The sequence below is a fragment of the Trachypithecus francoisi genome, unplaced genomic scaffold, assembly GCF_009764315.1.
Source record: "Trachypithecus francoisi isolate TF-2019V2 unplaced genomic scaffold, Tfra_2.0 Lachesis_group6, whole genome shotgun sequence".
In the NCBI taxonomy this organism is placed as follows: Eukaryota; Metazoa; Chordata; class Mammalia; order Primates; family Cercopithecidae; genus Trachypithecus; species Trachypithecus francoisi.
In genome coordinates, this window is record NW_022681471.1 from 18,836,791 (window position 1) to 18,850,822 (window position 14,032).

General features: G+C 49.0%; 1 protein-coding gene across 1 annotated transcript in view; it reads left to right on the forward strand.

The window, feature by feature from the left end:
• The first annotated feature begins 446 nt into the window (after window positions 1-446).
• The window catches only part of BCORL1 (BCL6 corepressor like 1), a 76,524-nt gene continuing 62,938 nt past the window's right edge, over window positions 447-14,032 (forward strand). Inside the window, 1 exon segment of the mRNA XM_033201434.1 lies at window positions 447-636. The gene's annotated coding sequence lies outside the window, so the exon portion shown is untranslated.

Sequence of the window (14,032 nt, forward strand, 5' to 3'; positions counted from 1 at the left end):
GAGAGGGAACCCCTTGGCCGCGGCTCACTGACCCTCTCCCTTCCTCAACCTCCCCCTTCGAGGGGCGTCGAGGCGCGGGGGGGGGACGTGGGGCTCCTGCAGCCCCGCAGATTGAGCGCCTCCGCCTCTCCCGGGAGTCTAGCTTTTTGCCCGGCTTGCTGCAGCCACTGCTGCCTCCCTCTCCGGAATCCGCTCGGTCCTCTCAGCGATCCCCTCCTCCTCTCCTCCCCTCCCAGTGTCACCGGGGCTGCTTGGCTCTGCCCCCTTCGCCGCCGCTTGCTCCCTGCTTTCGTCCCTCCCTCTCTTGCTCGCTCCCTCCCTTCGCCTCCTCCTCCCCATTCCCCCCACCCGCGTAGGCGGCATTCTGGGAGTTGTAGTCCGGTGGCGCGGGGGTTGGCGCCGCCCGCGGACTCAGCCGGACTCCACTTCCCGTCGAGCTCTGCGACCGGCACCCACTCCACCAGGCTTCGCTCGCACACAGACACACACACACACCGCTCTCCCCCTCACTCTTTCGCTCGCCGCGGCTGCTGCCAGTGTGTGGCTCTGTCTCTCCTCCGCTTTGCTGAGCCCTCCCTTCTTCCTCTCAGTTCCTAGAGTCCGACCGCCGCCGCCGCCGAGAGAGAGGAGAAGGAGGTCGGTGGCGATAAGGGGCGGAGGGCGGCATCAGATCGGGGCAGTATTAGGCGGGTGGCGGTTAAGAGGGAGTAAGAGGGAGCCCGGGTGGCGGCCTGAGCCTCCCCGCGGAGCCGACCCGGGAACAGGTGCGTCTTTTTTCTCTCTCCCCCAACCCCTCCACCCCTTTTGACTCCCCGGCTTTTTCGTATCCCCCCACCCGCTTCTTTCTATCTTAAGCCTTTCTCCAACCCTGTTCCTTCTTCTCTCTGCGGCCGCTCGGCTTGCCCCCGGGGGCGCCGTCTCTTCGTGTCCCGGACGTAGCGCTCCCTGGAGCTGGCTCTGTCTTCGCCCCTCCCTTCGGGACAGCTCCCCTCCACTTCCCACCTTCGTACCCCATCCCCTGACTTGCCCTACCCCCTCCTCGACCCCCTTCTCTCTTAGCCAGGTGAGACTCGTTCGCCACGATCCGAGAGTCTTCTTCCCGGCTGGGCGGGGGTCTCCATGGAAACGGGGGTCGGTTGATCCTGGGGGGGAAACCATAGGAATTATCCCACTCCTCGGAAAAGGAGGTGGAGGCTGTGGTCTTGTTAACTACCTGACCCCAACCCCCGATCCAGGGATCCGACGATCCGAAGGGAGGCTGGCTAGCAGGGCAGGGCGAGAAAAGGCTTTTTTTTTTTTTTTTTGGGGGGGGGGTGTCCGTGATGAAGTCTTGAAGAGACCGGGAGAAAATACCCTCCAACCTCAGAGGGGAGGTGCGACGGGTGCTCTTCAGGGCTGCTTTCTTCCCGGCGCTGGGGTGCGGGAACCGTAGGGTAAGGGGTACCCCTAGGTGGCGGCGGGGCCTGGGTTCGGGAGTGGGAGTGCTGTGATGGGGGCAGGGGCAATTATCCGAGTCCCTGGAAAAAAGGCGGGGGATGACTTCGGAGCGCCCTGGCTCCGCTGCCCTCGCTTTAGGGGCGGGGGCCGCCGGGCCGGGCGCGGCGGGGAGGGGGCTTAAATTGAAGGAAGATGAGATCGGGGGCAATTCACACTAGCACCGGCAAGCCAGAGGGGAGATCCGGCGTGCAAGCCCTCCACCCGCTTCGCGCCAGGCCTGGAGGCAAGGGGTCGGCGAGCGAAGCCGAGGGCTGGAAGGAGGGAGGCTCCGGTTACCGGGCCGGGTTTCGGGATCAGGGGCAATCCCCTGGCCCTTGGAGAAGGAGGGAGAGGATGGCCGCGAACCCCAGGGCTCCCCCACCCTGGGTCCTAAGGGGCGTGGAACGGACAGCAGGCCCAGCGGAGCTGGATTCGAGCGGATCGCGGCCGGGGAGTGGGAGGGCTTAGTGGTGGGCTCGGGGGAGCAGTCCGGCGGCGGGGCGGGCGGCGGGGCGTGGGGCTCCGGCGGGCGGCGGGGCGGGGCGGGGCGGCGCTGCTGCCGCCGCCGCTGCCGCCGCCGCCGCTGCTGCTCCTGCTGGGGCCGCCGCAGCCGTTGCCGCCGCCGCCGCCGCCGCTTCTGGGCGGGGAACGGAGGCCAAAGAGAGTCCCGTGCCGGAGCAGAGGGCACAGGCGGTGCGCGGTGGGGAGGGGCTGTCCTGGGGGCGGGGGCAGGCGGGGGGGTGGAGCCCCCGACGGGGGGCGGTACGAGCCGGGACGACGACGACGAGGAGCCCGGGGGCCGGGTGCATGGAGGACGAGGTGCTGGGAGAAGGAAGGGGGTGTGAGTCCCGCGACGGCCTCGTGGGCTTGGCTTCTCGAGGTTCGGCTTCGGGACAGAGCCCTGCAGGGCGCCAAGAGGCCGGGGAAGGGATAGGGAGGTGAACGGGTCGGTGGAGGGGGCCCTCCTCGCCGGGGTCCCGCCGAGAGGAAGGCTGGGCCAGAGGGACGTCCGGGGCAAGGCTGGGAGGAGCCGGCCGCACCTCGGCTGGGGATTTCGCGTTATGGAGGTGCGAGAGATTGTTGTAGGGAAAGACGTGGTCGAGGGGAAAGGTGGGAGGGAAACACTGCAAACCCGGGAGGCCAACAGCACAGGCCCGTGGGGGTGCCCTTCTATTCCGCTCGCACCTCCTCCCTCCCTGAGTGGAAGCACTATGTTTTTGTTTCATTGTTTTGAAATTTTCAATGTTGGCTGATCGAAACTGTCGATGGGGTGATATTCATTCTTGATGTCTCCTGGAGTAGACAGTAAGCACACAGGCATCATTTGGTGAGCAAGCATCTGGCCCAGGGTTTAGAGGCTCTTTACGTTAGTGTGGGAAGGGGGCCCGGTAACTTTGTGCCACAGCTTGACTACTGTTAAGCAGTTTGGAGGTCGTCCCTGTGGTACAGAGGTGGAGTACAATTGCAAAAATCTTCAGTGAGACTTCTGGAGATGAGTTGTAGGTTAGCGTTACAGTGGTTAGCCCTGTGGTTCTTTCAACTTAGAAGGCTCTTTCTCAAAAGCATGCCGTTGAGTTACATGGGAAAATAAATGTGGATGCATTTGGGGTTGGGAGTGGATTAGGTTGATAATAAAATTTCAAGGTTGGAAGGGAGTTTTAAGGTTATTTACTTTTCTGTTGATATGTCCTGTCCTTGAATGTTGGAATTGAGGGAGCTTTATTATGGGGAAGATGGTAGATGGCACAGTGGAGGATATCTGGTGCAGAGTTTAGGGATTTTAATTGGATGGTGATGTCACCATGTGGTACTAAAGATGACAGTATGTAGGAGAGAAATTTGGGGGATTCTATTGGGGATTAAATGGGATAACCTAATTTTAAGAATCATCCCGGGGCTCCAAATAGAAGCAAAAGGCTGGGGAGGAGCCTGTACAATATCGATGGAGGCGAAAAGTTAGTAGCAAAGACTGAGGGAGCTGGGAGGAGCAAGGGGCTTGGTGAGTCAAGTTAAGAGAATCTGAAGGTTGATAGTAGAGTTTAGGGATGTGGCCATCTTGACTAAGTCATGAGGATGTTGTTAGGCGGACATCTTTTGACAGGGCAACTTAGGCAACTGCCCTTGGGGCAGATGTGAGGGATGAAAGGTACAGGCCTTGGGGTGCACAGCCTGAGTAAAATTGACCTTAAGAGGGCTGATCCTGATACCAGCTTTGCAAGAAGGGTGGGTAGATTTCTTTTCTTTTCTTTCTTTATTTTTTTTTTTTTTGAGATGGAGTCTCACTCTGTTGCCCAGGCTGGAGTGCAGTGCCACAATCTCAGCTCACTGTAACCTCCGCCTCCTGGGTTCAAGTGATTCTCCTGCCTTACCCTCCAGAGTAGCTGGGACTACAGGCGCCCGCCACCACGCCTGGCTAATTTTTTGTATTTTTAGTAGAGACAGGGTTTCGCCATGTTGGCCAGGCTAGTCTTGAACTCCTGACCTCAGGTGATCTGCCTGCCTGGTTTATTTTTGTCCTGGCTGTAAGTCATTGATGAGGAGGAGAGGGGACACTGATGTCTGAGTTCAGGAGACTAGTTTTTGGTTTTATTTTATTTTTTTTTTTTTTTTTTTTTTAGAATAGGCCAATAAGGAAGGGACAGCAAATCAAATCATTGGCATAGGGCAGAGAAAAGCTAAGGCCCCGGCAAGCTCTGCTGCTGGAGTCTGCATTAGGCAGAGTGGAGGGAGTTCCACAAGACATGATGGCTGCACCAAGAACACTCATGTGGGTCTGGCTATTTTGATTTGTCAGGAAAGTGTAGATAAAGAGGGAGGATCCCTTTCTCAGTGACATAGACATTCTTGGGAAGAAAAAAGGGGTCCTCCAGAGGGCTCTGCTTCATTTGTGATGCAGTTCATGAAACAGAAAAAAATGGGCTGGGTGCCGTGGCTCAGGCCTGTAACCCCAGCAGTTTGGGAGGCTGAGGCAGGCAGATCACTTGAGGTCAGGAGTTCGAGACCAGCCTGGCCAACATGGTGAAACCCGTTTCTACTAAAATCACAAAAATTAGCCAGGTGTGGTGGGGCGTTCCTGTAATCCCAGCTACTTGGGAGGTGGAGGCACAAGAATTGCTTGAACCCGGGAGGTGGAGGTTGCAGTGCACCAACATCGCGCCACTGCACTCCAGCCTGGGCAACAGAGCGAGCTCAAAAAGAAAAAAAAAAAAAAAGAAAGAAAGAAAAATAAATAAATGTTTAGTACAGGGATTGGAAGATCTCAGGACACTATTAGTTGGATTATGGGTTGTAGAGAAGGGCTTCTTTGAGAGAAATACAATTATGGGAAAAAAGGACTTGGACACTAGATAGAAGGAAGGCAAGAAGGAGAAGTCAGGAAGAGGGCTGGTTGAGCAATGAAGGGAAAAGAAAGGTGATCATCACTGGTCCCACGTAAGGGCCAACTAAGGAAAAAGTCAAACCTTGAAATCGCCAGGACAATGTTTTCCAAAGTAAACTTTGAAGAACTCTTAAGCTCTTTACAATTTCATGCTGGAATCACTAAGGTTGGGGCAAGAGAGAAGGAAGATATGGGGTAAAAGTAGGGTTGGGGAGAAACTGGCTTTTAGAGAGAATACAAGCATATTTATCCATAAGGAAATAGGGAATTTAGAGATTATATACAGGTTAAAATGCAGAATGTGAGAGAAAAAGAGAGGAATTAAGAGCCAAAGGAGGAAGATATTCACTCAAATGTCTTTTGGAGCTGGTGTTAGGGAGCGGAAAAGCTTGCCTTTGACAGCCACTGCCCTGGGAGGGCCCAGGAAGCAGAGGTTAGCTGGGATCCAGGCCTTACACATCTAAACATTAATTAGAAAATTTAGACTAAAGTAAGGATACTGAACGGGGGGAGGGATTCACTGTCCTAAATAGAGTGGACTTGAAAGAAGGAAAAAGTAGGAATCCACCAGTGTTTCCAGTCTGCAGATGGGAAGGATCCTAGGTATGAGGAGATGAGTGATAGAAATTCCAGGGTGAAACTGGATAAAGAAGAGTGAGTGACATGAGAGCCTGTGGGCCAGAATTGGAGGGTGGGGTTAGGGACATGGAAGAGAGGCTCTAATCAGGGCTTGGACTGGAGGCCATATAGAGTAATTCATTGATTCTAGGCTGAGCTAAGCTTGGGATGAAATAGAACAGCCAAAGAGAGTAGAGAGCTGTTCTTCAGGGCCCATCAGCATCAGAATCAGAGTGAAGAAATTCGAGGTCAAGTTTGGGTGGGAAAGTGAACACCAGAGTGGAACGGAGAGGGCATTGGAGAAAGTGACACAATAGTTGGGATAGAATAGGAAAAGGGAGAAGCCACTGATGATTACATAACCTGGAGGAAGACCCTAGGCCTTTGGGTTTTCAAAGAGAAGGGAAGTTTCTTAATGCTGGAGTTTGAATTAGGTGTGAGTCCATGCTTGCCAGAGTGTTTAGTGTCAGGATGGCCAAAGAGGGAGGTAATATCTACTTTTTGGCCACTAGGATGCTAGTACAGTATTTTATAGAATTTTACATATGAACTAGGCTTTATTAATGCCCATTTTTGAATGGTTATCCTTAAAATAATGTAGAAATGGTTCTTTTTGTAAATTAAATCATTCCCTTTCCCACTGTTCATAACTTAAAAGCAATCTTTTATGATGAGAACTTTCTTTGGCGAACTGAAGTTTCATTCTGGTCAAGAGTAAAATTTACTCTGTGTTTCTATCCCCGTAATTCAAATATGCTGTTCTAATTTTCTTCTTTTTTATTCTAAGCAAAGCCACCCTTTCCCCATAAAACATAAAAAGGATCTTAAAAAAAAAAAAAAAAGTAACTGCAGGCTGCATGTCAAGGTCATATTTTCCCTGGTCAATGAATTGTGATGAATTGAATACAGCTGATGTATTATTTGTAAAATGTGGTAATTTTCAGATTTAGTCATCACAGTATGTGAGGCAGGGTACCTCTTCTTTGTATTTTAAGAAAACCTTAAGCTAAAGGTCCATGAGGAATCCAGAGTACCAAGAAGCAGGGAAAGCTTTGTGTTTTGAGCTTCTTTACCATTGGTCTGCTAAGAAACAAAATTTGGTTACCTCATACTAAGGTATGTCTAGAAATCATAGTGTTAGTGCCATTTAAGGGTACTGTTGAGTTTTGTTATAATGCTGATGTCCAGGGACAAGGAGAATAAGCAGATTTTTGCTTTTCCAAGTTTTGTAGAGAAGTGCACCGTATATGACTATGATCACAGAGGTGAGTTGATACGCTCTATACCTGAATCCATGAGATGATTATCTTCTGATAATGAGGCTTTACTCAGTTTAACTTGGTTGTACCACACCCCAGTTAGTATAGTACAGTGGTTCTCAGACTTGAGCTCCTCAGAATTGCCTGGGGCGGGGTAGGGGGTGGGCTTTGGAGACAGACAACCTCAGGTTGGAGTGCTTGCTCTTCTACTTCCCAGCTGTGTGGCAGGAGGCAAGTCACTTAACTAACTTTCTTTCTTTCTTTCTGTCTGTCTGTCTTTTTTTTTGGCAGAGTCTCGCTCTGTCACCCAGGCTAGAGTGCAGTGGCACGATGTTGGCTCACTGCAAGCTCCACCTCCCAGGTTCAAGCCATTCTCCTGCCTCAGCCTGGCGAGTAGCTGGGACTACAGGCGCTGGCCACCACACCCGGCTAATTTTTTGTATTATTATTATTATTTTTTTTGGTAGAGACGGAGTTTCACCGTGTTAGCCAGGATGGCCTCGATCTCCTGAGCTCGTGATCCACCCCCTCGACCTCCCAAAGTGCTGGGATTACAGGTGTGAGCCACCGCGCCCGGCCCTTTTTTTTTTTTTTTTTTTGAGACAGTCTAGCTCTGTCATCCAGGCTGGAGTACAGTGTGCGATCTCAGCTCACTGCAACCTCCGTCTCCTGGGTTCAAGCTCTTCTTCCACCTCAGCCTCCTGAGTAGCTGGGATTAACGTGCCCACCACCATGCTCAGCTAGTTTTTATATTTTTAGTAGAGATGGGGTTTCACCATGTTGGCCAGGCCAGTCTCGAACTCCTGACCTGAAGTGATCTGCCCACCTCAACCTCCCAGAATATGTTGGGATTACAGGCATGAGCCACTGTACCAGGTCTTCACTTAACTTTCTTTCTTTCTTTTTTTTGGAGATGGAGTCTTGCTCTGTCACCCAGGCTGAAGTGCAGTGGTGCTATCTTGGCTCACTGCAACCTCCGCCTCCCGGGTTCAAGTGATTCTCGTGCCTCAGCCTCTTGAGTAGCTGGGATTACAAGCACCCAGCACCATGCCCAGCTAATCTTTGTATTTTTAGTAGAGATGGGGTTTTGCCATGTTGGCCAGGCTGGTCTCGAACTCCTGACCTTAGGTGATCCTCCTGCCTCAGCCTCCCAAAGTGCTGGGATTACAGGCGTGAGCCATTGTGCCCGGCCCACTTAACTTTGTTGAGCCTCAGTTTTCTCATCTATACAATGGAGATGATAATACTAATTTCACAGGGCTGTGAGGATTACACAGAATCATCCCAGGCCCATAGTAGGTGCTCAATAATGGGATCTATTATTATATTATTACCTAATTTTTCTTGTTCAATGTATCCTATTATATTATAGTAAACATGGTGGCAGCATGAAAACTATCAGCAGCTTCTTGGTGGTCCCCTTATATCTTGATTCTCTGTCCTCTTTCTTCATATTCCTGTTGTATTAGTACACATTTAGCATTTACAACGTCCTAGTAAGAAAGAGCTTGACTCATCACTGCATCCACCTTTGAGATGGAAGTGGCAGCTTCTTTAACAGCTATGCTGTAACACTGCTCAATAGTTCAGGACAGGAACTGAGGAGTGTATATCCAGTTGAAACTTTAGGGAACATTTCAGGCCATGGGTGACATTTTAAAAAACCATTGCTTTCTGAAAAGGGTTGCTGTGTTTATTTTATTTATTTATTTATTTGCAAGTGTGCAGTGGTGTGATCTCAGCTTACTGCAACCTCCACCTCCCAGGTTCAAGTGATTCTTCTGCCTCAGCCTCCCGTGTATCTGGGACTATAGGCGTGAGCCACCACGCCCGGCTAATTTTTGTATTTATATTTTTTATTTATTTTTTGGGAATGAGTTTCATTCTTGTTGCCTAGGCTGGAGTGCAATGGTGCAGTCTTGGCTCACTGCAACCTCTGCCTCCTGGTTTCAAGCGATTCTCCTGCCTCAGCCTTCCGAGTAGCTGGGATTACGGGCACCCACCACCACGCCCGGCTGATTTTTGTATTTTTTCTAGTAGGGATGGGGTTTTGCCATGTTGGCCTGGCTGGTCTCGAACTCCTGACCTCAAGTGATCTGTCTGCCTTGGCCTCCCAAAGTGTGAGCCACCATGCCCAGCCTATTTATTTATTTTTGAGACAGGGTCTGGCTCTGTTGCCTCAGCCTCTCGAGTAGCTGGGACAGGCCACCACGCCCGGACAATTGTTTTTATTTTTATTTTTAGTAGAGACAGGGTCTCCCTGTGTTGCCCAGGCTGCTCTCAAACTCCTGAGCTCCAGCATTCCTCCTGTCTTAACTTCTCAAAGTGCTGGGATTACAGGCATGAGCCACTGTGACTAGCAGAAAATATTCTTTTTATTTTATTTTTGTTTCTGAGATGGAGTCTTGCTCTATTGCCCAGGCTGAAGTAGAGTGGTGCAAACTCGGCTCACTGCATCTTCGACCTCCCAGGCTCAAGTGATCTTCCCACTTCATCCTCCCAAGTAGCTAGGACTACAGGCCCATACCACCAGGCACAGCTGATTTTTAAAAAAAAGTTTTGGACCAGGCACAGTGGCTCACGCCTGTAATCCCACCACTTTGGGAGGTCGAGGCTGGCCGATCACTTGAGCCCAGGAATTCAAGACCAGCCTGGGCAATGTAGCAAGACCCTGTCTCTACAAAATAATACAAAAATTACCTGGGCTTGGTGGCACCAGGCATGGTGGCGTGTGTCTATAGTCCCAGCTACTTGGGAAGCTGAGGTGGGAGGGCCACTTGAGCCCGGGAGTGCCGCTACAGTGAGCTATGATCATGCCACTGCACTTCAGCCCGGGCGACAGAGTTGAGACCCAGTCTCAACAACAACAACAACAACAACAACAAACTCTTTGAGCTAATACTGTTTAATGAATGCTGTATAGATACACCTTTGAATGAGTAACGTATATAAAGTTAGTTGAACCCATAGCTGAGTCTGTTCTGTTGTGAGAAAATAGAAAGAATAACCTGATAATGGTCTCTCCAAATATCTGTGTATGTAGTCCAGGAGACCTTTATAAAAGCATAAGTTGGGTGAGGAAGAATTGTATTTTTAAAAACTATATATATATGTGTGTGTGTGTGTGTGTGTATGTGTATGTGTGTGTGTGTGTGTGTGTATATATATATATAAATATATATATATATATATATTTTTTTAGAGACCGGGTTATGAGACTGGCTAATTTTTGTATTTTTTGTAGAGATGGGGTTTCACCATGTTGCCAAAGCTGGTCTGGAACTCCTGGGCTTAAGCGATCCATCTGCCTTGGCTTCTCAGTGTTGGGATTATAGGCGTGAGCCAGTGTGCCTGGCCAGGAATTGTCTTTAGGTGAAAAAATGCATATCATGAATATGGTATACCGAAATGGAGACACCAGAGGGCCACTGTCACAGTCTATGGCAGGGAGGACCCAGAAGCATCTCAAAAGGGATTCAGAATGTCTCATATTACAGTGATTCAACTTTAGAGTGTGAAAAACACACTACATATTTATATAATCCTGCTGAAGACCAAGATTGAGGAAAGCCAATTTGTGTTTTTGGTCTAGCAGAAATTAGGAGTACTCAAAAAATGACCCTAGCTATTTAGGGTGACATTTTGAGGTTGCTTTGCATTTTGAAAGGACTGATTAATTTCACAATGATCACTTAAGTTTTGTGTGACATCTGGAAGTTGTATAAAATCTTGTATCCAGAGCCTAGGTCTTATTATAAAGCTATGATGAGGTGTTTTTGTTAAATGGAATAAAGTAATTTTCTTACAGCAGGAAATGGAAGTGAGTACTGTTTGAATAATAGGAAAAAAGTATCATAGCAATGGGTAGAAAGCAAAAATAATCTGGCAGTATGAAAATGTAAGTGAGGCCAGGCACACTGGCTCACGTCTATAATCTCAGCACTTTGGGAGGCAAAGGCAGGAGGACTGCTTGAGGCCAGGAGTTTGATTCTAGCCTAGGCAACATAGGGAGACCCTGACTGTACTGAAAAAAATTTTAAATTAGCCAGGTGTGGTGGTGCACACCTGTAGTCCCAGCTGCTTGAGAGGCTGAGGTGGGAGGACTGCTTGAGGCCAGGGTTTGATTCTAGCCTAGGCAACATAGGGAGACCCTGACTGTACTGAAAAAATTTTAAATTAGCCAGGTGTGGTGGCGCACACCTGTAGTCCCAGCTGCTTGAGAGGCTGAGGTGGGAGGATCGCTTGAGCCTGAGAGGTCAAGGTTGCAGTGAGCTATGATCATGCCATTGTACTCCAGCCTGGGTTACAGAGCAAGACCTGTCTCAAAGAAAGAAGCAAAATGTAAGCAAAAGATTAAAACTTTTGCATTTGACTACTTCATTCTTGGAATAGATTACCTATGGTCCTTTTTTATTTTTTAATTTTAATTTTATTTATTTATTTTTTTGAGACAGAGTCTTGCTTTTGTAGCTCAGGTTGGTGTGCAATGGCACAATCTCAGCTCTGACCCCTGGGTTCAAGTGATTCTGCTGCCTCAGCCTCCTGAGTAGCTGGGATTACAGATGCCCGCCACCATGCCCAGCTAATTTTTTGTATTTTTAGTGGAGACAGGGTTTCACCATGTTGGCCAGTCTGGTCTTGAACTCCTGATCTCAGGTGATCCGCCCACCTTGGCCTCCCAAAGTGCTGGGATTACAGGCGTGAGCCACCACGCCCGGCCAGCCTGTGGTCCTTTTTTAAGTGCTTTCATGTTATTCCGAATTTTTAGTAGGGACTAGTAGTTCATTCCCATTTTGCAGGTGACATGGTAAATGGTCATAGAGAGATAGTCTGAGATGGCTGAGAAGTGGGGACTGGGAGTGTTCTCCAAGTTTTCCCACCACAGTGTAGGCTATGGGTCCTAGAGTGTATCACTTTTCAAGGCATTACTAGATTAGATGGTTCTGTTTAATATTGCTGCTGTTTGAGTAGATGGTTCTAAATGGATTTTGGATGTTCCTAAACATCAGATTGACCCTGAAAAGATGGGATCCAGCACTAGTGAGGAGCGTGAAAAGGGCGTAGCATGGGTCTGGATGCTAATGCTCACAGAGGAACTCCAGGGAGATTGCAAGCCCTGGCCGCTCAGCTGAGATGACTGTCCAGCCTCCTGAGGTGACTACTTTGGGGTAACTACATTCATTTGAATGAGTAAACACTCATGCATTTAACAGGCAGTTAACATTCCTTTGTATCCAGTCTCATAAATGTTTATAGGTAAGGTTTTAGACATGGAAGTACCCAAAGAGTCTATGAAGGTGTCTGTGCTAGACCTGTGTGCTGGCAACTAGTTAGCCTTCCCACTGAATACCAGAATTAATGTATCTGGGCAAAAGATACAATATGCCTTATAAGACTGATCCCTTGGGGTAGATACCTGTGGCAATATTTGGGTAGGAAAAAAAATCCAGGGGAAGTAGAAAGTGTTAGAATAGATTTTTAGTCAGGCAAAAGTTTGGGATGAACAGCACAAAGGCCCTTCTTCCTCCTTTAAATTGCCTGAGAGATTATTTCTAGTTGATTTTGTGTGTGCGGTAGTAGAGGGACCAACTTGGCATGAAGGGAAGCAAAGTAAAGTGTTTGGGGGCATGTCTATGGGACTTTTTTTTTTTTTTCGAGACAGAGTCTCACTCTGTTGCTCAGGTTAGACTGCAGTGGCATGAACTTGGCTCATTGCAACCTCTGCCTCCCAGGTTCAAGCGATTCTCCCGCCTCAGTCTCCTGAGTAGCTGGGATTACAGGTACCCACCACCAAGCCTGATTAATTTTTGTATTTTTAGTAGAGACGGGGTTTCACCATGTAGACCAGGATGGTCTCGAACTCCTGGTCTCAAGTGATCCACCCACCCCAGCCTCCCAAAGTGCTGGGATTACAGGCATGAGCCACCACGTCTGGCCTGTCTATGGGACTCTTGAGTTTCAGGGAATGATATTTGGTTAATGGTAGGGAAAGATGAGGGAATATAGATATTGGGGGGAAGATTGAGGAGAATTTTAGAATACCCTTGTATGTATTAGATCATTAAAGAACAGTTTATTTTTATTTTTATTTTTTGACACGGAGTCTAGCACTGTCACCCAGGCTGGAGTGTAGTGGCCTGATCTTGGCTCACTGCAACCTTTGCCTCCCAGATTCAAGCAATTCTCCTGCCTCAGCCTTCTGAGTAGCTGGGATTACAGGCACACACCACCATGCCCAGCTAATTTTGTATTTTTAGTAGAGACGGGGTTTCGGCATGTTGGCCAGGCTAGTCTAGAACTCCTGACCTCTAGTGATCCACCTGCCTCCGCCTCTCAAAATGCTGGGATTACAGGCATGAGTCACTGCACCCGGCCAGAACGGTTTAAATTGGGGTAACTTCCTCACTGGGGGCACAGGTTGCGGTATGTAATCAAGTAGGGAAAACAGAAATGTTAGTCTCCTAACACATTCTGTTGAATACACACGGAAGAAGGCAGAGTAATCAGGAGGGCAAGCTCTGTAGTAGGAGTTCCACATCTAAGGCCGGGTAAAGTTGTCCTTGCTGGGTGTGTATACATTTTCCTGTGGAAAACAATGAGCAGATTTGCCTTCACTCTAAAAGACTTCTGGGCAGAAATCATGGCCTTTTCCCTCTAGCCCTGAGATCTCAGTGTCAGTGGTCTTTTGGATCTCCTCAGGGGTGTCTTGGATGCTGTTTTTCCCAAGTGGAATGATGAGGTGGCCTCTCCTTTTGCTGCTCTAAGGTTTGCCTCTGTCTTACGGGAGCTTTACCAAGAGCTCTGGGTCTCTATTGGAGGAGTAGGTCCCAAAGTTGGTTTTCTTTACTTATTAGTCATCACTGACCCAGCCCTCCTCCTTAAACTGTCTACTGGCCACGCCTATCCTCTCGAGGACAGATCCAGGGCCAGGCTTCAAGATGAATATTTTCCGGCTCTTTCATTTTTTTAAAGTCATAATTGCTTCCAGGTCACCAGGCACTATGAACCAAAAGGAGCCTGGGGGAGCAGGACCACATTTCGTTTTACTGAGAGCTTCTTAAGCTTGGTTTCTAGTTTACTGTCTTGATGGTAGAGTCCAAGCATGAATAAATGGGTAGGTTTCATGCTATGTGTAGAAGACCGAGTTGTGTTCCACACGTTGCCAGCTCTGAGTGTTCTGCACTTAAGGGGTCTTTGGCCACAAAGGGAGCTACATGATCCTGAAGTATTTGTCAGCTGCATGAACACCCTGTCTGATCATTTTCTTTTATTTATTTATTTTTTTGAGACAGGATCTCTC